The following is a 24,394-nucleotide window of genomic DNA, read 5'->3' on the forward strand; positions in this document are numbered from 1 at the left end:
GTCGATCGCGTCTCACAGGAGTCCTCATCTAAAGTGTTTGTATAGAAACTGGCGTAAGAAAACAAACATTTTTTTCTTACACCAAGGTGTAGTACAAGGCGCCTGCCGACCTGAACCTGTCCACAAGGTGCGCATAAAGTCGGGACTTTACGAGTGACTATCGCTTGTAGGACGTGATACTGTACAAGACGGACCCGAGTATATAATCGTGGTAACACTTTTTCAGAGCGAGGCTAATGGCTCGCCCGCTCTGTGCAGGCAACGAAGATGATGCACGCTTTCACGGTCTGCGGGGAACAGGAAGTCTTAGAAAAAGAATACGTGGGTATTTCTTTTTTTTTTTTTTGCTGATGGTAATGTGTAAAGTAGACCAGTCGCTCTTGTGCTAAACATTCCTGCTTTTCGTGGCAAATCTGTGTACTACTCGTCATTCCTATGGTGGCTGAGCGGTCGCGGCGCCAGAGTCTTCCCTAGTTAATATTAGGAAACTCTCTACCTGTAGGCCTTTGTAGGCCTTCACATCCCAGAACGCCCCTCGCAACTGTGGACGACGGATGTATTATATCTGAGAAACATATGGACGCGCTGTTCGCCATGGCCGTCGGCGAGTGTGAACACCTAATTTAATGGGAGAAGCTCCATAAGGTGTGGGTAGTTCGGCTCCTATATGTAGTATTCACCTCTAGTTTTAGTCCTTGAAATGTCCGCTCGATGGCGGTACTTGTATATGACGGATATATGACGAAAAGATGCGAGGTGGTGGTACTTGGAGTGTTCACTAGATGGACGTATGGACAGGAAGACATGACATACAGACAGGCACAGATGGGCAACGGACCCATGAACAGACAGACAGACACAGACAGACAGAGAAACAGACTGACGTACGGATGGACGGATGGATGGACAGATGGATGAATGAATGGACGGATGGACGGATGGATGAACGGACGTGGCCAGCAGATGATTTACGGTTTGCCAATGAAACGCTTGGAAGCCTCGCCCCCCTCATCATCATTCACTCCGTGGATATGCTGGGACTTTTTTTATACCACGGCTGCAACTAAGGTGCTCGTCTGGCTGTGAACGAATTTCTCTCAGCCTCAAAGACCTTACAATTGGCGAGTTTTTGAATTTTAGTTTAGGACACAAAACGCGAATGTACAAATTATAATTCAAAAGAGTTTGTAATGCCCGTATGATGTGCCCAAGTTTTCTAATGTAGCGATCAAGAATACGGCGAATATATTTACAGCTACAACCATGTTTACCGCGTGTGAACGAGGTAAGAAACGACGCTTTTAACGTAGCTGTCAACGTAATTGTCAGTGCATTTGTATTCACTCGTACTCGGTGTATTTGCAATCGACACACTGAAAAAGATGCGTGCTTTGGCCGTCTCTTTTGACTCACCGTATAACATCTCACTTTGTCACTCATTTATTGAAAAAAAAAAACTTTCTTTTTTTACGGTTTGCGCTGATGCGCGCTCTCTCTTTGTTACGTTTGAGTAATAAAAAAACCATTGGGGAGCAACTATCCATCAGGTGTGTCATCATGGCGGTTCACCCACAAAGATCGCTGCAATGCTTCCATGTCCCAAGAAAACGTTCGGCGGATCCAGATTGCCGTTCAGCAACGATCAAAGAAAACGCTTTTCCGCGTCCTATCAGTATGTCTCCTTTTTACTTGCGCGGAACAAACAACTATCCCCTTGAGCAAGCAGCTGCCGAGAAAGACATTTTCCTGGTTAAATCGTTGTCGTTGGCCCTGCAACAAACATGTTTACTCAACCGAAGCAATAGGAACCAGATCAAATCGAATGCCTCAAACTGCCGAATCTCGACGTTCTCTTTTTTTTTTTTGGTATCTCATAGAGAGCGAACGCCTAGAGAGCAAACACATGGTGTTCGACTTGATATACTATCCGAGAAAACACTCTACGGCTTTCTTCAACATTGCTCGCCCTGGACTTCATCTAATGCTCTTTGATGCACTCCAGCAAAAAGGGAGCGCTGACGTATTCGTCATGCTCAAGGCAACACTTAATGCTGGACGCTTTTTTGTTGTTGTCGTATTTGCATGTGCTTTGATTAGCACGCTGTTCTATTTAAAGGCACCACGCGTTGTAAATATGTTTGCTGTCTCCAAGTGCCGTGAACGGCATCTAAACATAGCCAGACCGGGAACGGAAGTCCCATACTACTCATTGGGAGGCAACCGGGACAGGCTATAAAAAGAAAGCAACAAAAAAAGTGTCAGCGATTCATTCGTCAGCTTCATTCGCGAAGAGACGTCCGCGATAATGTGTCTCTAGGCTCTGCATACAAATCTCATGTTACTTTCAAGCTCTCTACTCTGGATCTTGATGAAAAGAAAAGTGGGCCGACGCATTTTAAAAGCAAGTTTTCTCTAAAAGCGGCAGCGACGCTTCTTCCGATCCGATTAAGCAATTCGGAGAAACAGCGTTTGCGAACGCCCACGCATCTTTGCCGCTTGAGTTAAGTTTATGTTGATAGTTAAAGAAAGCACGAAATTCACAACATCGCATAGAAATGAAGTGATCAGGAGGACGCACGACTACCAACTGAATATTTACTTGAAAGCACAGAAAGATATTGCCAAACGGTGCAATATATTTACAATAATAAAGGTTCACGCAAATTCAGAATGCGTAAGACCTTAACGGAAAAAAAAAACGCGAAAAACGTCATAAGCCGTCGGTTAAGTGGCATGAAGGCAATCCACCTCCGTGCTGGATATAGCGCCACTGGAGCATAGCTGATGCATGCACAAAACAGCCATCTTCGTGATGTGAGCGTCCGGTGTGCATACATTTCTGTGGTTTGAGTAAAAATCGATTTGCTAGCGTGTCTTCCTGTCACATTTGTACTTTTGGGTCATTGATATTTCACGCCTTCTTTAACTATTCACGACCACTGGTGCAGTGTACTCTCAGAGTTTAGTGAAAACAATTTGATTCAGACTTACGTTAGATGCTAAAACCAGGATAGTACTATGCAGGGTTGCCGCAGAGGGGTAACATCGAATTATTTTGGACATGCAGAATTTTTTGAAATGTTGGATTCACTTTAAGCTCACTTCCATTATTGCATTTCACCTCCGTATCTACGTATCTGCAATGCCCTAGAATCTCACTCACACGCTAAAGCTTAGAAGCGTGGCACCAAGCTACCTGAAGCACTCCTAAAGATGCATGATGTACTGGAATCATCCCGCAAGTGACTTTTGAAGGATAGATCGCTATACCAGCCCTCTTGAAAGCTTCACAAAGCTACAGTAGCATGACGTAGTTTGCTCGTGAAATTCAAAAGCCCTAACCGTATGTTTAGCTTTAAGCTTAGTGGTCATCATATATACATGGAATCTTGGTAGAAACACCGTGGTATAAGCGTGATTCATTGAAATCATGAATTATTTTTTTTCACCGGAGAGTTACCACTTGATAGCGGCTCTCTTCACCCAACAGACACTCACGTTGCATTTATTTTATTGTTGTTTTATTATGCAATTGCATCTTAAACAGAAGATGGAGTGATTTTATATCGGCGAACAAGAGTGCAGAGGCGTGCTGCAGAATAATAATGATCCAGGGCATATCCAAATTTTTTTTCGGGGGTTGGGCATGGAGGATTCAAACATACTTCAGACACATGAGCGTGGGTGCGTTTGTATGTGGGCGTGCATACATATGCAAGCAAAATAAAAAAAAATCGGGAGGGTTGAACCCCCACGCCTTGGCTGCTCCACTGTTCACGACATCTGTCAGTACTGTAGAGCATGAGAAAGCTCAAACGCAACATATCAGACATGTGTATGAAATGACGCTAACCGACTAAATGATCGGTCAAGCATCAGCGACTTCGGGCGCGTGCCCCATGCAGTCCGCGCCACGTATACATTTCCGTAAAGAAGTAAATGAGCCGGAATAATGTTCCTTTTTGAAACGCAGCGTGTTTCACCGGAAAACGAGTTCTAATGAACCAACTTCTTTTTCGTTTCCAGTTGACTGCGATCACCATATTTTTGTTTATTGCTTGTTTCACTTTTTACTGGATGTCGAAGAAGCCAATCCTGGTACAAATAGAGGGCCAGGATTTTTTTTTAAAACTCTATCGCGTGCGCCTAACTATGAGCGAGATCTTACGGCTCAATTCACCCAGAAACAATTAATAGATCCATTTCTGTTTTGTTTTCTTATTTTTATCCCACCTCACGCTCCATATCACTCTCGAAACACTTTTGTTCATTTTTTCGGAACCGTGGGAATCAAATGAATCTTTAGCCGAAACTGAAAAGCAATTTCACGACACCGGTGGTTCTCTCTGGAAGCACGTCTAACGGACCGTCTGCAGCAAGTGAGGAGGAGATTTGTTTCGCGGGGACAGATTCATCTCTTCATCCATCTGTACTCGCTCACCCAAACGAAATGGCCTCTCGTCGCCTCTCGTATATACGCGGGTCACGCTATAGATCTTTGAGCCGTAAGTGTCCTCAAACTCATTTTCTTCGCAGCATCTGTTTTGAACGTCCGCAACCAAAAAGCGTGTCTCGTGGGCAGATATTGTGCGTTGTATTTTTAGTTCGACGAGCAACGGTGGAAAATTAATTTTCGCCCAGTGAGTTAGAAAATTGATCGGGAGAGGAGTAGCGTCGAATGCGGCTTCGGTGAAGTTGCGCCAGAGTACGATCGTTGGCGTTAAAAGGAGAGCTGCTGGTGCACCTCGAGAGAAAGGGAGGATTGGAACTGTTAGCAGGCGGAAACGCAAGGTGAAGTTCATCGCGAGTTGTTATCCAAGGTCCTAAGCGGTAGGCGCTAGCGCTGAAGCTGGCCAAGCCGCGAAGCTTCGGCAAACTGTGTTTAAGCTCTCCAATAACGTGCATATTGATAGAAGAAAAAATGTTAAAATAAAAGGCGCATACTATGAACGGGTAGGAGTGAAGAATTATTATGAATAGAAATTGTTAACGGACGTTGTTGTCTTCTTATGAAAGAATATGACCTTGCATTGGCAAAACTATTATTGTGACTTCGCCTCTGTCAACGTGCAGGGGCATGCGACCAGCCTTCATGGCCGAAAGGTTCAACTACAATCAGGGAATAATATGATTGACACGTATGTCATTTACAGAAGAACCGTGGATATAGCCGGCCAGTATTGAAGTGAGAGCCGGGAAGGGGAATTGGAAGATGGTGTCACATTGGGAAACAATGCCCCACGAATTGATTGAGATCACAGTTCTGGAAAAATATTTAATGATTGTTTCCAGGAGGATTTTAAAATGCGTTCAAAAACACTAAAAGCTTCTTATAAAGTAACCTGTCAGGAGCAGCATGCATTCTTTATTATCAATGTTTTAAATTATTACAAAAGAGAGCTATTTTCACCAAATAAGTGTAGCAAGGGAGATAGGAATCTGGATTGGAGCATGGTATGGGGACGCAAACCTTAAAGTGTGCTCCACGAAACGTTAGGCGAAATTGCGCACTTGCTATCCTTAGTAATATTAGGAAACGTTACTGTGCGCATTCATTTAAGAAAATAATTTGAAAAATACCCCTTGTTTCGAGAAATTTTGATCATTCAAACTATTTCATGCTACAGCCTTGGAATTGACTTCTGAAAATCAGATTCAACCGACAAATTTTTTCAAAGTTGACGTGCCTCGAAACCTCACCCGCTCCGTTTTGCCGGGCAAAGCGTGTGCCGGAAAGTAAAATCAATTAATTGATTAATTCAAGAAGCTAGTGAATTCCCTACAAGGGCACTAGATTACAGTTTTCATTGATGTCGTTTGACGAGTGAAGCGTGTGGGAAAGTAAAATCAATTAAAAGTTTAATTGAAGTAGTTAGTGAATCCTTAACAAGGGCACTAGATTACAGCTTTCATAGATGTCCGATGCGTGGGTTATTCTAGAATTTAATACTTTTTACTTTTCTGAAACCTACTTCTTAAGTATTACTTCACCTCGTCCTTGAAACATTTTGTATAATGATGCCACAATATAAAGAGGAGAGAGATAAATAAATAAAATGAATATCAAGAAAAAAGCTATTTCACCTACAACTTGAAAAAAATATCGCGTTTATGCGCTCACATTATTCTGTGAGAGGCTCTATCAGGTCCCTGAATAAAATAAGGGCAGTTACCCTCACAAATCCCTGCATTTTAACTACTACTACACAGAGTAAAATAATAGCTGTAGTGCCTGTGTTTGAAGAAAAATATTTCTTTAACTTTAGTACTAACAATAGCTAAACATCTATTATAAAATCACTAATGTTTCAGCTAGCGGTCATGCATGACAAAGCTGAATGGACGAGAAACACCGTGAGTTTTAAAATCATTCAAACATAAAGCAGAGCTTATTTGTCGGCGACCTAGGCCTGCTTTCAATAAAGGCTGTCACTGTACCCTCCTCAAAAAGTACCATCTCAAAAGACACCCATCTCATGACCCCAGGCGGACCGATCTTTAGTTTGATGATAAGGATAAGCTTCTCGCCTTCCACGGCATATATTGGCTCACTACAAAAAACAAAGGGAGACACATCCACAACCCCACCCTAAACTAGATAGGTCCCAAGAAGTAGACTGGAGACGCTTACAAACGAGAACATATCAAAACCCAGTGCACCACAACCGCATATACCTCAGGCGATTCCGCCACGCTGGCTGTATCCTATGTAAACACGATGGCGCAGACATGGAGCACAATCTTCGGAAATGCCCACACATTACACGGCTCTTCGAATACCAAAACCAGGACCTCCATGAGACGCGTTGGCTAGCTCATTCGAAGACGAAATCTGGGCCATCCAGCAGGCCCGGGAAGCGGCGGAAAGACCATACTTTACCGTGACCACCCGGGTGTCCTAGGTCCGGCCGCTAATCAGCCAGTTTTAAATAAAATTTTGTCCATTCCATTCCATTGAGGCCATTGCGAGGTGAAGTCCCTTGTGAATAGACAGTGCATAAACGCAAGATTAAGATCAGAATAAGATTGTAGCATCAGAAGGGTTATCGCCTGGGGCGTCTTCAGCTTTTTGTGTGGTAGAAGAAGTACTTTTCTTTCTAGATAGAAATTCTTGGTGAATTCACCATTATATAAACACTTGATCACTGAGAATGTTCCTTCATGACTATGAATCTACCCTCTAAACTCAGTTTTTGTTTCAGCAAGCGCGTTTCTTTTAATCGTAAGTTCTCAGAGCATAACGCGACCTTTATTTACTTCTCTAAGCCGGCTTTTCTGATGTTTACGCCCTACCTTGATTCTCTTGCATCTACTTTATGCTAATTTGATAATTTTTCATCATTGTGACTGACAAGATTTTGCATTTTCTCGCTTAACTACCCGGAGTCAGTACCTCCAAAGGTATGTTCAACAACAGCATATCGCCCATGAAGTACCGTGTTCTTTTTATTTTTTTTTGCCATCTACACAGTGAAGTTTTGCAATTTACATATTTGCTATTTCTTTGTCGTTTACAGGGTGCCTAGCTCTTTTTCGGTGGCTGTCGTCGAATGACCAGCGCGCTAATTGACTCGCTTGTGCAACACCGCCCCCCCCCCCCTTCCTTCATTCCCATGTCAGCCTCCTCCTTCTTCTCACAACGAGAAACGCGCGTACTAATGACTGCACAGGCTCACAGATGAAGCAGAACAAGACCTCCTTCTGTATTCTCGATGTCTTCATCGGAGTCGACAAGGGAGCACGTAAGTCCCACAAGCGCTGGCACTCCGCCTAAGCACACTGAAGCCAAACGACAGCTTTTCATTCATCTTATAAAATTACGCTTTTTAGTTTCAATGCTCTGCGGTATTATGAGGCCTGACCGCAGTTAGGCGCCACTGCAGAATTTCTTTATCGCAAGCTGAGGTCAATTTATTGCCTTGTGCATACATTTCTTCTTTATTTTTATAAGAACTAACAGACAACGCCAAGAAAGTATAAGGAACGATAATTGTGATGTAAACGTAAAGAAAAGATATAGGATGGAAAGATAGCATATCGTGGGCAGGAACCAAACTTGCGACCTTCAAATGACGCGTCTGGTGTAGAGCATCAGACGCGCTATTTGAAGGTCATAGGTTGAGTCCCTGCTGCGGCATGTTGTCTTTTCACGCAATATGGTTTCTTCACATTTACAATCTATTTACTATTATTAACATGCCCTATACTTTCCTTGAGAGTATTGTCTGCCACTTATTATTATTATTTTTTTCTAACAAAGAAAAAGGAGTCCTTGAATCTTCCATTTCTTTCCTTCCTTTGTTAGGCTTCCTTGTCTGTTTTCTTCTTATTCAGTTCGTTTCATTTTTTTTCGATCATATTATTTTTCAATGTCGCCGCTGCGTGTAGTGACGATACGCACTCGTAAATTAAAAAAAAATAAGATTTATAAGGTATCTCCGTTGTTCATCATAATCAGGTTTTAGTAGAGATATTGATGTCTGGGATTTTACGAACCAAGTACACAATATATTATTATGGAAGGTCGCAGTGGAGGGCTCCGGAAATTTCGACCACCTGTTATTCTCTAACGTACCCTAGCGTCAGACCACACACAGACAAATCCAGTCAAAACCTACCACCCGATCGGTATCGAACCGGCGAATTTTCGGTCAGCAGGGCCTTGAAGTAAATTCATTCGAAAGCGATGCGTTTATTAGCAGGCTGCTGTACGTCGTGCTACAATAGACTGTAGTTGAACATCGTTCATCGTCATAAAACTTGTCCGCCAGTTATCCACTTCTTAGGAACCGTAAGAAAATAGATGCGTTCGACAATTTAAGCTTTTTTGGACAATTCAAAAGTGCTCGTGAACACAGAGTGTTTTAAACTCGGTGATTTATTATCCATACCTCAACACGTAGAAAACTACACATAGACACTTTCTATTTGGTGGTACTCGTTTCATGTAATATACGGAAATTACAGGGGATGTAGGTTTTCGTTTTATTCTGTATCCGATTAGGTGCAATGTTGCTTCATGGTCACAAGACTTCGTTTTCTTTATTCGAGCATGGACGACTGACAGCCAAAACACGAAGATGTGAATGTAGTTTAGCAAATGTTAAATACGGTGAAAAAGTACGGTGAAAATACGGTGAAAAAATACGGTGAAAAACGTCGGGTCGTGAAATCTCAGCTAGGTGGCCTAGATTTGTTGAAATAATTGTGATTTGTCAAGGTTGCTATCACAGCGCCTTTCACGGGAACCAGCACGACGTACCACAAGTGGCCTGTTGCAACGCCGAATGATTGTGAATTCCCAGGAATAAAAAATGAGTGCTTTATACATTCTTGCGGAAACTCCCGCTGTTTGAAGTAAAAAAAAAAATTGTACTATCACTAATGTTGAATTTAGTGTCATACTAAAGCGAAGTGCTCAAGTATAATCGTTTGTTTTTGTTGTTCAATGCTTAGTTTTATGTGTTTACTAAAACAGTATGTACCTGTATTCAACGCAGTGACTGTTAAGTTGTCTGTACAGTCTTGAAGGTGCGTTGAAGGGGTGAAAGTGTGGGCACATTATTAGAAGAAACGCAAACTGCTAGTATTAAATTTCAATTTCGCTTCTTCAATAGGAGTGCAAAACGTGTACAAAATCAGTGAAAGTGATTTTCTCGATTGCGGGAGGCGAAGATGGTTCGTTGGTCGAGAGCCTCTGGTCAGGCCGGCTCGTAGGGGTGACAGACCTTTTTCAAGATTTGCAAGTGCACCACCTCTCTGCACTGCATATTTGAACAAGTAATGGCAGCACCTGTAGTGCTTCAAGCAAAGACGTGGTTCTAGTCGAACGTGCTGCGGCTTGTTTATTATGAGCGTTTATATGAAGAGAGTCGACTCAACATTTTCCTCGTCATTTTGTGAGCAAAGCACGTTTGAAGAGGCTATTTGCACTAAGCGACAAGCTGCCATTACCTGGGTTGCAACTTCATAGCAGGAAAGCTGACTTACAATTTCGAAAAGGGTCTATTTGCGAGCCTTCTAGACTACCAGTGGTACGTATACAAAGATGAGAAAGAGGTCGGTGAGGGGGGCTTGGCACAGCCTGCACCAGGGCATGAATTTCGTGAGATTGACGCGAGAGTATAGAAATTGGTATTGGACCACACGAGCTTTTACTGTATGCGTAGAGATTTTTGCCCGGAAGGGTAATGATGTGTGTGCAATCTATAATGTTGCTTAAATTCGTGATACGTCACCATACGATCACGTGTCGACCACATGATTTCCTGTTATTCATTCTGCGTTCCAAACTAGGTGGAGCTGTGGGCTCGGGAGGCAAAATCTCGAGCCTGACGGCGGGTGGCTTCGTTACCAGTGAATAAAGAGGGGGTTAGTGCCCGAATAAATTGAACAGTGGAATGTTTTGGGCTCCTATACAGAATTTGATTAGCTATTGAGTGAATGCTCCCTTGGGTATTAAAGGGAATAGTGGTTTTAGAACCACTAAACTTTTTTAATAAATGCATATATGGAGAGGTTGGTGCCAAGGAGTGGCTCCCACTACTCCTATTCTCTTGTACAACAGTGAACATTGCATATTAGATAACAAACTCAGGGCTATAGATAGGTACATAGCATAACATATTCGCACAGAGTCCAAGTTTTTTAGTACAGAAATCTGTCTACACCACACTGTGTATGTTGTGGCAGTGTTGGCTATGGCTAAGGCGATGGTCACCTCCACGGTCTCCTCTGAATTTGTTGTTGTGACTGAAGCTGTCGATACGTGTCGTCGTGCATATTTTACCACGGTGGCTGAAAAATCAATACGTCTCTGCATCTCGGCCATGCGCTGTTTTCTGGGTAGTTTTAAAGCCGGTGTGCAAGTCCTTGGACCGTGGAGATACGTGGGGTTAATATTCCGAGGAATTTTGAGATGTGCTTATTGAATGGAGGGTAAATTGGTTCAGGGAAGTAAGAAAGTGGTCTAACGAAGTACAGCGACCGGTCGTAGTGTGTGATAGTTAGGCATAGTTATAGCCATAAATAATCTCAAGTTATCTTCGTCGTGCGGTGTAGATGGAAACATCACTAAGGCGCTAAAGAATACAGTAAAGGTCTCAACCAAAATTCTACTCTATATTTTGCAGCAGTCTCTAGAAACTAGCATAATACCGTCTGACTGGAAGTTGGCAAAAGTAATACCAATATTCAAAAGTGGAAATAAAACCTCATGTGAAAATGACCATCCTACTTCGCTTACATGCATTTGTTGTAAAATGCTAGAAAACATCATCGCTTCGCATATTTACAGACATCTGGAATCCAATAATTTATTTTTCAAAAATCGACACGGTTTCCGAAAGGGTTTTTCGTGTGAGACTCAGCTGTTCGAACTAACCACAGATCTTCACGCTAATATGAACAATATTTATCAAACTGACTGCATGTTCCTAGACTATTCGAAGGATTTTGACTGGCTTGCACACTGTCGCCAGATATCGAAACTATCCGCCTTGAAGTTAGACTCCCGTACACTATCATGGCTTCGCAACTTTCTATCTAATCGGCAGCAACACACAACAGTCAACACTTTTTCTTGTCTACCTGATGCTTCTTCAGGTGTACCACAAGGCAGTGTTCTCGCACCATTACTTTTCCTCATATTCATAAATGATCTTCCGCAACATGTCTCTTCTTGCATCAGGGTATTCGCCGATGACTGCATTATTTACCGTCCGATCAATAACTTTAATGATCACCTGTCGCTTCAAAATGACCTCGATGTAATTAATGGTTGGTGTAGTACATGGCTCATGACTCTAAATGTCTCGAAATGCAAAGTCATGTAATTCACACGTAAATCTAGCAGATCCAAATTTTCATACAGCATTAATCAGTTCATTATATCGATTCCAACGGAATATCGGTACTAGGGCATTATACTTACACCTACTCTATTGTGGTTCGACCACATTAAAGCAATCTCTGCCAACGCTTCCAGATCATTTGGTTTCTTAAGACGTAATTTGAAAGCTGCACATTCAAGCATTCGCAAATTATCATTCTTAACCCTGGTTCGCCCTCAACAAGAATATGCCAGTTCGATCTGGTCTCCCCATCAAAAATACTTAATTGACACATTGAAAAAAATTCATAATAGGGCAAGCCACTTCATCGCCAATAACTACAGTCCCCATTCCAGTATATCGTATATAAAACGACAACTTTCACTTCCACTCTTGAACATCCGTCGTGACATTGCCTTGATTTCATTTTTTCATAAAATCACCCACTCCTCCCAAATCACCATTACTGGTCTGCACAAACCATATCTCACCTCACGTAGATTACGCAATCATCTCAGCTATTCCCGTATATATGGCTCTACAAACGCGTTCAACAAGTCGGCACTCCCACGTGCCATTATTCTCTAGAATAGTTCGCCTGATTACATTGTTGCCGAGACAAATAATGAAATATTCCGTCATATCTTATCGGTCCACTTCACAAATTTCACCGAGTAGATGCATTTTCGCAGCGCAAGGATGAATTTTGGGAACTTTTTCACACTACACCATCATCAAAGCAAATCTCTCGTATGCTACGTCAGATGAGCTATTTCTGACTGGCAGTTATCCCGCCTATCGCCTTTTTATCTTCCTCGCGCAGTAAATTCACTCCGCTGTATTACCGCTATAAAATGTATCGTTTTTTATCTTCATCGCGCATGGTATTAGTTTTTATTTAGTAAAACACGAACCCGTTTTAAGATTGTTGCAGTTGTGACGTCTAACCGCTCCCTTCTTGTGCTCAATAAGCGCACACTTTCGCTAACTGTTTGCGTGCGTGCGTCATCTTTACATGTATGTACTTATTTATAATGCTTTTTGTTTATTATAGTGCAATTGTATCTTTCCTCATGTATTTTGCCAACTCTATATGCATATGTTCATACATCTAGTGTATTGCCCGCCTTACTCAATGCCCCCACCCCTGGGGCCTGTAAGGTACCTTGAAATAAATAACCTCTCGTAGTGCGCGGAAAGGTGGGCTTCCACCATCTCCTCTAACGTATGAATTATATCTATATATATTTTGACCTTAGATTCGCAGATTGAAAACTTTATAGTGCTAGTGTGCGAGATAAGCCTGGTGCACGTGAGAGCTACTTTACAAGTACAGGTTATATTTTTCCCTCTTGACAAAAAATTTTCAATTTCAATAAGAAAATAAAGTTGTGTGAGAACAGGAAGTTGCCATAAATTCTTTAGTAAAGATTTTCGAGCACTTTCAAGACTGAACAATTTCATGTGCTCGGCAGTGAATACGAATTAAATGTTTTCGCGCATTGTGTCAAAAGCTCAATTCACACTCAGCACACGCTCACGGTAATGCGCCATTTTTATGTTTGTGTTCACATTACTCGAAACACTTTGTTTCATTTCAAAGACGAACATTAGTGTTTTGCAATAAGTTCTCGGGATATATGCGATTGCTCAAAAAAAGATTTACAAAACCAATTTTTCCGGCCGCTCATATCCTACTTTGTGATGTTGTTCAAATTTTGCTTCCCGGTACTGTGCCTTTTAAAAAATATACACCTAAGACACGGTCAGTACTTCATGTGCTATAATAATTGTGCAGGAATATGCTCGCGCGAAAGGCAATAAGTTTGGCGAGATATTTACGTGATTGGCCTCTCCTAAATGATATCATTCATTGTAGTAAAAGCTATGGGGCAATCTCTACATTGAGTTCTTTGAGCACCTGGGGCCCCCATATTTTCTATTGCGTCTACGCCCAAAATTTACTGAGTCATTATGGTAGCATCACTTGCTTTTTAAAAGAAACCTGTTCTTAGGCATGTCAAAAAAAATACAGCATTTAATTTACCATTGCCATGAGGCATAAAGCGAATATTATAGATCACAATTATGAAGTGTGATCAGCAGAATTTTTGCCTTTTGAAAAAAAAAAAAGCAATGTTGCACCCTAAATGTCTTCAAATTTGTTTATCCTATGCAGGTTGCAACCGTTTATAAAACGTTACTCGTTGACATTTTCTCAGCGGTTCAATGCAGACGCAGTTTATAATTTGGGAATTTTCGACGCAGTGTGTGCCGCACCAAGCTGTCATCTCGTCGCTGTTCGATGCATCTGTCAAGTGTGTTTCTCTTGACATCGCGAATCGAGACAGTATATATCTATAACTTTGAGCACTTTAAAAAGGCGCATCTATGTCATACCGAATTTGTACTTTAAAAAAAAAGGTCGTGCGCTAACAATTTTTTAACATAATATATAAGTCATGATGCAGAAGCTATCATTAGAGAAGCCACCTGACCGACGGGAAAACAAACAAAAGACAAGTTCGATGCATTCTGTCCCGAATTTTAATCATTATAGTGCTTTAAAGAAATTTCAAACACCAACATTGTTTTAGAGGTAGTCACTGAGCTCTTAAAAACTGTTTACAAACAAAACACAATCCACGAATCCACTTACCGAGAAAGTCCCTTGCTCGTGGAGTGGGCACTCTTCGGAATACCGTATTCTCTTGGGCTCTCTTTACGGTCCTACTGACCTTGATCCAAAATGTTCCTCGCACGCGCTCGCTTCTTGATATATTTGTTTGTTTTTTCTTTCACTGAATCGCCACTGTTTCTGAATGTCTGCTGTTCGTCACTTGAGCAGCCACACACTGCCAATGCGTCTGTTGTTCACCGTGGCGGTATGGCGTAATGTTCTGCAAAAAATAAAAGAAAGAAAAAAAGTCACCACCTATACTAGAAAAAAAAAACAAGCTTACAGTGCAAAATCTCTGCACTCGCACTTGGACAGAAAATAGCAGTGTTAGTCATCACGAAAGAATGAAAAACAAGGTGAACATCCCAAAATTTAAGGGCGAGATATTGCAATGAGTACATGGTAGGTGTTCTTCACTGCTGTATCAGCGATAAAACAATTACCCTAATTTATTGGTCTGAATTTTCGTACCTCGAGCTCTCTAAGCATTTTTCTTTCTTTTTGTGCTGAGCAATTTCTTGCTTCCTGCAAAATACACAGCATTGTTTTATCTCTCTTCAAATAATTTATTCTTCATAATAGTACCACTTAGATATATTGCGGTTGAATTGTACATTTTGTTTTGGCTATTCTACGTGGACGAGTCTATTCTATTACGGCTTTTAGCTTGACACTGCCTTGTATAGCAGTTGCAGCTAAAAATATTCCCAAATGAATAAAAAATAAACAGGTGCACCGCTAACATCGCAACCCTAAAGCAGCTTTCGTGTTTCTCTTTCGGGCGGGAGAGGCAAAAATCAAACCAATTATGCGGTGAAATGGGACAAGAGATATCCGGGCATCGAAACAGTGGCAAATTTTTTGACTGTACGCGATCTTATTCATCCACGGGCTTGGTAATACGAATTCCTTGCTTGATCTCTAAAACAAAATTCTCCATTTAACACCGTCTTGTTTTTGCGGCTAGCAACAGGGTTAAGCCGAAGCTTCGTGTTTCAAATAATAACACCAAGGGTAAAAAAAAAACTATCATAAGAATATAAGAGGCAGTTTCTATGGCAAGTACATCCCTATTCAATTGTCTGGCAACACCTGCTTTCTTTTCCATACCATACCCGGAGAAAATTAAGGCGATGCCTCAATCCGACAGTCACAACGGTTTGAAGTAATCTCTAACCCATTCGCAATATTCTTTTTTTTTAATAACAGCCGAAATCCCAGGTTCAAAATACCGAACAACAACACAACACGTTAATGGAATCACGCAGCAATATTTACTTACGTCCCGTATCTCCGCAAATCCTCCTTTTCCCCACAGAACGCCGACTCAACGCGAAAATTTCAAATCCCCGCCAACTTTCTTCGTTCGGGCCAGAGAGTCAAAAAATTAAGTCAACAAGAGTGTGAAACGAGTTGACCGACAATCCCGTGTATCCAAACAGCGGCAGATCTTTTCGACTGCAGACAAATCCACTTTATCCACCGAAATAAAAAAAAATGCTTCGTCGTTAACCACAGGGTTGAGGTGGGGCACCGATGCTGACGACAACGGGACGCTCTGTTTCCAGCGAGCAATCAGCGCATCCGTCCGACGCGGGGTTCGAGCTCCAACTCCCGCCACGGGATGCCGACGCACTCGGGGTTCGAGAAGCGAGCGGCGCGCTCTTCTGCGGCGCGCGCATGCGCCGTTGCATTCCTGAACTCGGAGGAGGCTGAGGAGGAGACGAGGGGACGGGGAGGGTGTTGTAGCGGTGGGTGATGTCTGCAACAGCATTTTTCTTTTTTGTCAATACGTAGCGAAAGAGGAGAGTGTCTCCCGACCGAAAGAGTACAGAGCACTCTCTCGTGCATAGTTTCGAGGACCACTGCTTTTGATATTGCCGCGAGCAGGAGAAAATAGATAAAGAAAAGAAAAACAAGCCCAGTGAAGTGTCCGCCGTGAAATTTACATTTCCTAAGTGGTCGACCCGTCCCGTCTTTACAAGCCCATCTTTTGTTCTCTTTTTTTGAAGAGCATGAACAAAACTCTCCCAGCGAAGCATTATGTTACAATAGAAAGAAGGCGATGGTGACGGTCAGTGGCATACCGTAAAAGATCGTTCGCTGGTTTGAGCTCTTGATCGATTCGGCGGTTTTTTTTTTTTTTTGGTGAGAAATGCGGCGGAATGTTTCTGCGGGAGTCAGGAGAAAGTGTCGAACAAAAGAGCGTCACGGGTGAGTCTGTGTCGATTCACTTCCTGCGAAGAAGCAGCACCAAAAAAAAAAAAAAGAAAAGACCAATAAGGATCTGGTCGAGCATGCAACACGCAGCGGAACCGAGCCTGTATAAAGGTAAAAGAATAACACAAATTGGGAAATGAAGCAAAATAAAACTGCAAGGGAAATCCAAGGCCTGCACTACATAAAAAATGGCTTTGGAAACTTATACTCGGTGTATCGTCCTTGAAAGCTAATGCAAATTAAGGGGTGTGGTCTGGAGGAGGGTGGAACTTTTTTATAGAGGCGAGAGCGTTTCGTTTCTCTCCAAGCTGTCTTTGGAAAAAAAAAATCTCAGTTGAATGAAGCAGCGCAAAAACCAACATGATCAATGTCATCGATTACGTCGTATTATGACGCCATCTTGATATACGTCATGTGAAGTGATAACTACGTATCAGTGAGTCTCAATGCAGAGATCGTAACGACTTCTCAACCGCGCATGCTGGTTTTAGAATTCCTCGTCCAACCAAAGACGGTTAAAAGCGCGGCATATATGGATGGGAAAGACGTTATGTTGTAGCTCCAAAGAAGGACCGAGGTCATGTAGATAAGAGGTTCAATATCTTTGAGATGACGAAGACAAGCCTGTAAGATTCCGACCCAGCAAATGCAGTTCATTTTGCGGCATCAGTCTTAGGACAGTGATTTGAAGCATGGAACTTGCTGCGTCGTGGCCTAATTTATTTATTTATTTATTTATTTATTAGTATACCCTCAAGACCCAGAGGGTGTTACAGAGGGGGTGGGTACAATATGAATGTGGCAAAAAAATATAATAACAACAGTGAAGGAAATACCACAAATAATAGTTAAAGACAAGAAAAACGAAAAACAAAAAACAGTGTGCAGTTACGCCATAATGTGTTTCGATATTATGGCCAGTAATACAGTTATACCATGGTAGTCACTCGTATATTGTACCTTGTTCTTTTGCCTTTTTCGCTCGATGTTGGAGTTGATAATATCTGATTTGATGCACCAATGGCTCATGTGTACTGTTCCGCAGGGCCATTGCAATTCTGCAGTGCTGCGTTCGAGTTACAGCATATGACTTATTTGTGTGGTTGCTCTTGCACAATGTTTTGAAGGGCTCTCATATAAGTGGAGAGTTGTATAGACCGTAGGTGCCTCTAGTTGCCCTACTGGAAGTTTTATCCGCGTTTTCCTGGCACTGCTCCTTCACATCATCATAGCCTGAAAAGAAATCGTTAATACGCTACATTGGCCTGGATACGCTCATGCTAGACTATGGTGATGACGTTCATATCATTATCAAAGGCGGCTAGCGAATGACAAGCATGAATATTGCAAACGAACAGCTACGCAAGTTCTATTCTTCAGCCGTAGTCTGAATATGCCGTTATGTCTTCCAAATGGTCCCGTTCAGGTTGCATGTTTTGGTCACTTTCTTCAGTAGGCAAGATATTCTATTGGTACGAGGCATACTTTTTTTTTCGCAGTTAATGTGCCATCTTTCAACGTTTTTTGTGTGTCTACAATGGGGATGGCAATGGTTGCCTGCCTAAAAGTTATCTGGAACACTGTCACTCTAACTTACCTTCAAACCCACACGCCGTCTGTGCGTGCGTACGTTCGTGCGTCCGCACGTCCATCTGTGCACCCATGCCTACGTTCTTCCATGCATCCTCCGCCCCTGCGTCCGTCCATGCATCCATCCGTCGGTGCAGCCATCCGTGAGTCCGTCCATGCATCTGTCGTTGTGTCCATTCGTCCATCTATTCAACACTGCAAGTACCACCATCTCGCATCTTTTCATCATATATTCCTCATATAGAAGCACCGCCATTTAGCGGACATTCCAAGGACTAAACGAGAGGTGGCACATGCACACTTTCTTACGGCTTGCGCTTCGGGTCTACTTCCCACCTTTTACCACCTGGCGTTCATGGTATTATACTAGTTCACTGTGTTCGTGGCACTGCGATCCAACGCTCGCTAAACCGTTCTAAAACTAAGGAGGTTATGCCCAGCAAGTATAACGTATCAACCCTTTGTTGTCAGATAGTGCTCAATGTACATGCCAATGGCTGCTAATGGGGAATGAGAGACAGGAGAATTCGGCTTCTAGTGAACGCGCACACAGCGAATTTTTCATTGTTCAACAACGCACAGAAAGAATCTCTCACCGGCACCACCTTGGAGGTCTAAATGTAAGACTTCTTACACACTACGACAGCTACTACAACTATGTGGAACGAATGGATACCGCTATAAGGAGCTTCGCCCCTAAAAAATATGTTAGGTCTCCCCGCCCACCAACGCTAATGCAGTTGTGGTGGTATCTCAGGCGTAAGTCATCGCAACTAGCTCCGCCCACTCGGCCCGTGTTTTTGCAGCAGTTAGAGCTACATGAAGAAAGCCGATGTGTTAGAGCATCCCGGCGGCGTAAGGGTTACATAAAAATAGTGTCTGCGTTTTTGTACTAAACCCTGGAGAAACCACTCCGAGGCAAGACTGATGGTCCTTTAAAATATTCATGATGTTTTATATCGGTTTTGCAACGTGCACCTGCGCACTCACGTTAGAAGCGCAATATACTGCACATAACACGGGAAGAGGAAAGCGCCCCCGCACGCAAACGCAATCACTGTGCCGGACTATGATATATCATCTGGGGACAGGACCTGCTCTCCCGTTCATCCGAGAAAATGCAGAACCAGTGAACGAGAACAAACTTATCCACGCGAATGCAGAGCGCTGCATACGGCAAATAAGAAAAGGATGACGCAATGCCAAACACGAGGTGTACACAACGAACGGCGAAAGTGTAACGCCACCCACAAACCAGGTCTTCACGGATGACATGCAACAGCCATAACCACCGAATGGCACAGGCAGTAATCGCAGTGGAGGGCCCAGAAGTAATGACTTCCGGCCAGTTCCCGCAAAGTACCGCAGCGAAAACAAATAGGACATTAGAGAAGGCCGTCCGAAAACAGACGCACTGAGCCTAACTCCAGAACATGTGTACCGACTCTCAACAGACATGCAAGCGCGTTTGGCACAATCTCATTCGTCCCGTAGGCGCGCAGGCTTGGACTGCACTGGAAAAAGTGGCGATGCCGTGATGCAACGATACGAAAGAGCAACATGGCTCGGCCCCGATAGGGCAGTATGTGCGCTTTGTAACCATGACCGGACACGCAGATATTGAGCCCGTCAAAACCCATCCCACTAAATGACCTGAGGCACTTGCTTTTTGCCACACGCACACCTAACTAAACAGCAGCTGTTCTTCTGAGCGTTTAGAAATCGTTCTAACATCTGAACTTATTTCTCTCTGTTACTGACTGCATTCTTGATGGTCATTAACCTAGCGGTACTCTTCAAGACCAATCATTTCTACGAGGTTTAGCAGACGTCAAGAATGAGCCATGAACACAACACAGTACCAAACGATGACATTAGCCGAACTTTTGAAACTTTAATGGCAAGCGGACGTCAAGTAAACCTATTTATTTTGTCTGCTTGTAGCTGCGTGTATCAGATTTGCGAAGTACGTAAGCACTTGAATAAAAAAAGTTTCCATGGAGAACTCTGGCTTCGATAATGTAGGAACGCCCAGTGTGATTACTAGAGAGCAGATTGTAGGCAAATGCCTATTTTTTTCTTGCCTTCCTATCACGACACTTTGATATATGAGCATAAATTAGAGGTTGAGAAGAGCTTGTATACTGTTTTATAGTGCCTACAAATGTCTATTTTTGACGTTTGTGCCTAAAATCCTGCAAGTGCCTCTAAAGGCATTTTTTCAAAATTGGTGCTTATATGAACAATCTTAACCTCGAATTTTGCTTTCTTGCATAGCTGAAGACCGGTATTCATGTTACCGGGCAAAACTGAGCTTTCGAAACTCTACTGAGTGCCAGCTATGCTCCTTCTTACAGGTTCTTTCAGCACTATAGTGTCAAGGCAACAAGGCATTCCAGCCAATAGGAAGGCCGATTAGCCTCTATAAATGCCTTCATACCCCCGGCGTCTGCTCGCATGCGTAGGGAACAGGAGGTGCATCTGTGCAGCCACAGGACGACGGGAAACAAATGTGAAATCATGGAGTGTCATCAGGGGAGAGTAGAGTGTAGATAAAAGAAAGATGTCCACGCGGTTTTTCTATTGTTCGCCTTTCGCTTTTTCAACAGCACATAACTAGGTCACATCAGAACTTTTACACTGGCACTGGAAGTTGTTGCGTGCTCAATGGATAGCTTTGCAGCACTATAATTTTTAATTTGTTCATTACGAGCTCGAAAACCATGAAAATGAAAAGGTGAGCTTTAAACATTCGCTACTCGCCTGCTGTAGACGTCGTAATCCAAATTTCTTCCGTGCCCTCTTCGGTATTGGAGCAATTTGAAGCCGGAAGTTCACTCGACGCATACCCATACACACATCATGCGCCCGCAAGGTTACATTCGCATGACATGCACATGCCAAGTCGTGCACGCAAGCAGTGTTGTGTCGTTTTGGCATTCTCTGTATTGTAAAATGTGGGATGAATTCCTCTATGAGCGCATGTTTGGAAGGGCTGGCGTGGATCATGTATCCTTACCATGATACACAGTGTCGCACCGCTGGAACTTCTGTAAGGGACGATGTTAAAAAAACTCAAGTGTTGTGAATGCTAGCACCACACGATGCGAGAACGGCGAGAACAAAGAGAGAGAGAGATAAAGATGCAAGGAAAGGCAGGGAGGTTAACCAGACGCACACCCGGTTTGCTACCCTGCACTGGGGAAGGGATGAAGGGGGAAAAAAGGTTGCAGAGAGATGAGAAGGTACACACAATCACGAGCACACTCGGGGAGCACACACAGTCTACAGGTGGTCGCTCAGGTTTGTTGACTTTAAGTAAAGTAGCAGTGCTTTAGTCGCTTTCTGCGCAACTGAGGCAGATGCCAATGTCCTGGTATCTTCTGCACACAAAATGGTCCGGGGTCAAGTTGATTCAAAACCATCCGGAGTTGGCATTGCTGTGTGTCGTAGCAAGCGCAGCTGCACAGGACGTGTTCGATGGTCTCTTCAGCTCCGCAGTAGTCGCATGTAGGAGTGTCTGCCATACCAATGTGAAAGGAGTACACCTTTGTAAATGCAACACCCAACCAAAGGTGGCATAACAGTGTCGCATCGGAGCGGGAAAGTTGTGATGGTAGCTTTATCTTGAGCGAAGGATCCAGTTCATAAAATTGACACCTTTGGAAGCTGGTAGACGACTAGAACGTGCGTGTAAGATCTCGAGCCAGCAGGTAAAGTGTCTTGCTGCATCATTCCTTGATAGAGGAATCGGGACTAAACGGGTTCCTTCATGGGCTGAGTGGGCTGCATCATCGACTAATTGATTTCCGGTAATACCGATATGTCCAGGCAGCCATTGATATACAATATCATGCCCTCGTGCTAGAGCTTCTTGATGGCAATGTCATTTCTTGTACCTTCAAGACTCCTCATGATTTCTTGTGCTTCATGACTCCTCCTACGCATGGCAGACTGCAAACTCTGAAGCGCTGCCTTCGAATCACAGAATATGACCTAGTTTCCTGGACGTTCTTGAAAGGGATATTGTAAAGCAGCCCTTATAGCAGCAAGCTCTGATGCCGTAGATGTAGTCATATGCGACAACTTAAATTTGATTGTCATTGCTGCAGCCGGAATTACAGCGGCACCTGATGAGCTGCTGGACGAGACGGACCCATCAGTGTATATCTGCGTTCGATCCAAGTACAACTCATGTAATAATAGCAGCGTTGCTTGCTTGAATGCTACTCTTAAGTGATTGCGAGAACAAAAACTCAAACTAAATGGGGGCACCTGAGCCTCGCATCTCGCCTGATACGAAGCTTTGAAAAATAATAATAGAATTGGCCCTGTATCTGCATGTTAATTTGCAAATGTTATCGAAAGACGATAGTCTTGCGTGTGGAGAGAATAAACAAAACATTTATTTGATGTTCTGCGCAAGACACTCGGTGAATGGTATTCTGGAGGCGCTGAGTTAGAGTGCATCGAGCGTGCAGCGGATGTGAACAAGCGCATTAGGTCACGTCCCACGTGAGACATGAGCACCATCTGGCAGTTTTTTTTTGTTTTTTGAAAACGAAGTGCGTGATTCTGAGACGGGTTTGCGCGCCCGTCTCAGAGGTGATAAGGTGTAGAGGGCAAGGCAATGGGTAGGTGTCACCACCGTCTCGTTTTAGCAAAGCATTAGAAACACTCACCTTTTCGTGGAAGCGTTGCATGGTCAGCGCAGCGTGATAAGCGCTACGGTCCTTAAAATTACCTATGTATGCCTTTTCTAGTAAAAGACTCACGTGCATAATATATTTGTTGTTATGGTGCCCCAGACATGCGCAAAATTTGTTTTTCAATTGACAATCGCGCAAGTATGAACGCTAAATCTTGAGCAACATTGGTGGGCGCTGCCGATGGGTCGGCCGTTTCAAATATATGATACAGTTAAAAGTGGACAAACAGACAAATGTACAGACAGACAGATGGACATACGAAAATTTTTGCGTCGAAGGTCCCCAAGAAAGACTATCGCCTTTAAAAACGTGCATAGCTCCGTTCACATGTTTTATTATTTTTATCATCCATTGAGGCAATATATAGCACAAATGACACATTTCGCCTCGAAATACTCTCGCAGTGTCACGCACTATTTTGACGTACGCAGATTCATCCCTTGCAGATGTCCCTTCCAACATGCTGGGCGCACGCCTTGAAATGGAGGTCACGTGGTGTTTAGTTTGACATTTCACCTCCATCTGGTCCGCGTAGCTTTGCAAATCTTGGCAGATCAAATCGTGAGCGCCCAGTGCATGCATTCCGTTTGCCTGCGCGAAATTCTCCTTTCTAGTAAAGGGCCCTTTAAGGTGTCCACATCCCGAAGAGAAAGGAACCCTGTGCGGTTATACCAAGTCAATACAAAGCAAAAAACCCACCTGGCCTATTGGCGTTCTATTTGCTACTGTGTGGCCTTTCTCAGCCATGCCGATAACAAAGAGACACAGGAGCATGCTAATTTGCCGGTGGACGCTTAACTCAACATGCTGGGTTAGAAAAGGAGAGACCGCATTCTGCAATCCCTGCGGGGAAAAAATGCATGGCTACGCTGAACTGTTAACACGTTTACCACAGCATAAATTAAAACATTCCTGTTTGCTTTCCTGTGGTAGACAAAGATCCCAAACGTATTTCTTCAAACATTCGAATTTTGTGTAACTTTATTGGGCCTATATTCACAATTTTCAGAGACTAAAGCAGGGTTTTGCCCGCCTATATTTTTGGCGCCCGAAAACTAGGTTTTTTACTGCCTATACTTCCGGATTCTAGTAATGAGCGCTGCAAAGCTTGACTGTAGGTTCGTGTCTTAATGTTAGCCAGCAACTAACAGGACAGAAGCGCTGGAGAAGCGACTTGTTCTTCTCCTGAATACCTTGAACATATATACTGTGAAAAAGTGTTAGTTTTGAGAAAGATGACCATGCCGTTGACGACTTTTTTTACACAGTAAAATATAGCACCAACTGCGATACGCCATGTGAAATCATGTCAATGATCAGCCCTGTGTAACTGTATATTCGTTTTTTTTCTTGGTTTGTTTGGG

The 24,394-nt window shown here is 43.1% G+C and overlaps 1 protein-coding gene across 1 annotated transcript in view; it reads right to left on the bottom strand.

The window, feature by feature from the left end:
* Positions 1-16,110, bottom strand: part of LOC142761685 (allatostatin-A receptor-like) — an 85,400-nt gene extending 69,290 nt beyond the window's left edge. The window contains exons 1-2 of the mRNA XM_075875619.1: positions 15,794-16,110; positions 14,491-14,731 (exon numbers count right to left, since the gene is read on the bottom strand). The gene's annotated coding sequence lies outside the window, so the exon portion shown is untranslated. The remainder of the gene's footprint in view (positions 1-14,490; positions 14,732-15,793) is intronic.
* Between the last annotated feature and the right edge of the window lie 8,284 nt (positions 16,111-24,394).

This window comes from Rhipicephalus microplus, chromosome 10 (assembly GCF_043290135.1).
Source record: "Rhipicephalus microplus isolate Deutch F79 chromosome 10, USDA_Rmic, whole genome shotgun sequence".
Classification (NCBI taxonomy): Eukaryota; Metazoa; Arthropoda; class Arachnida; order Ixodida; family Ixodidae; genus Rhipicephalus; species Rhipicephalus microplus.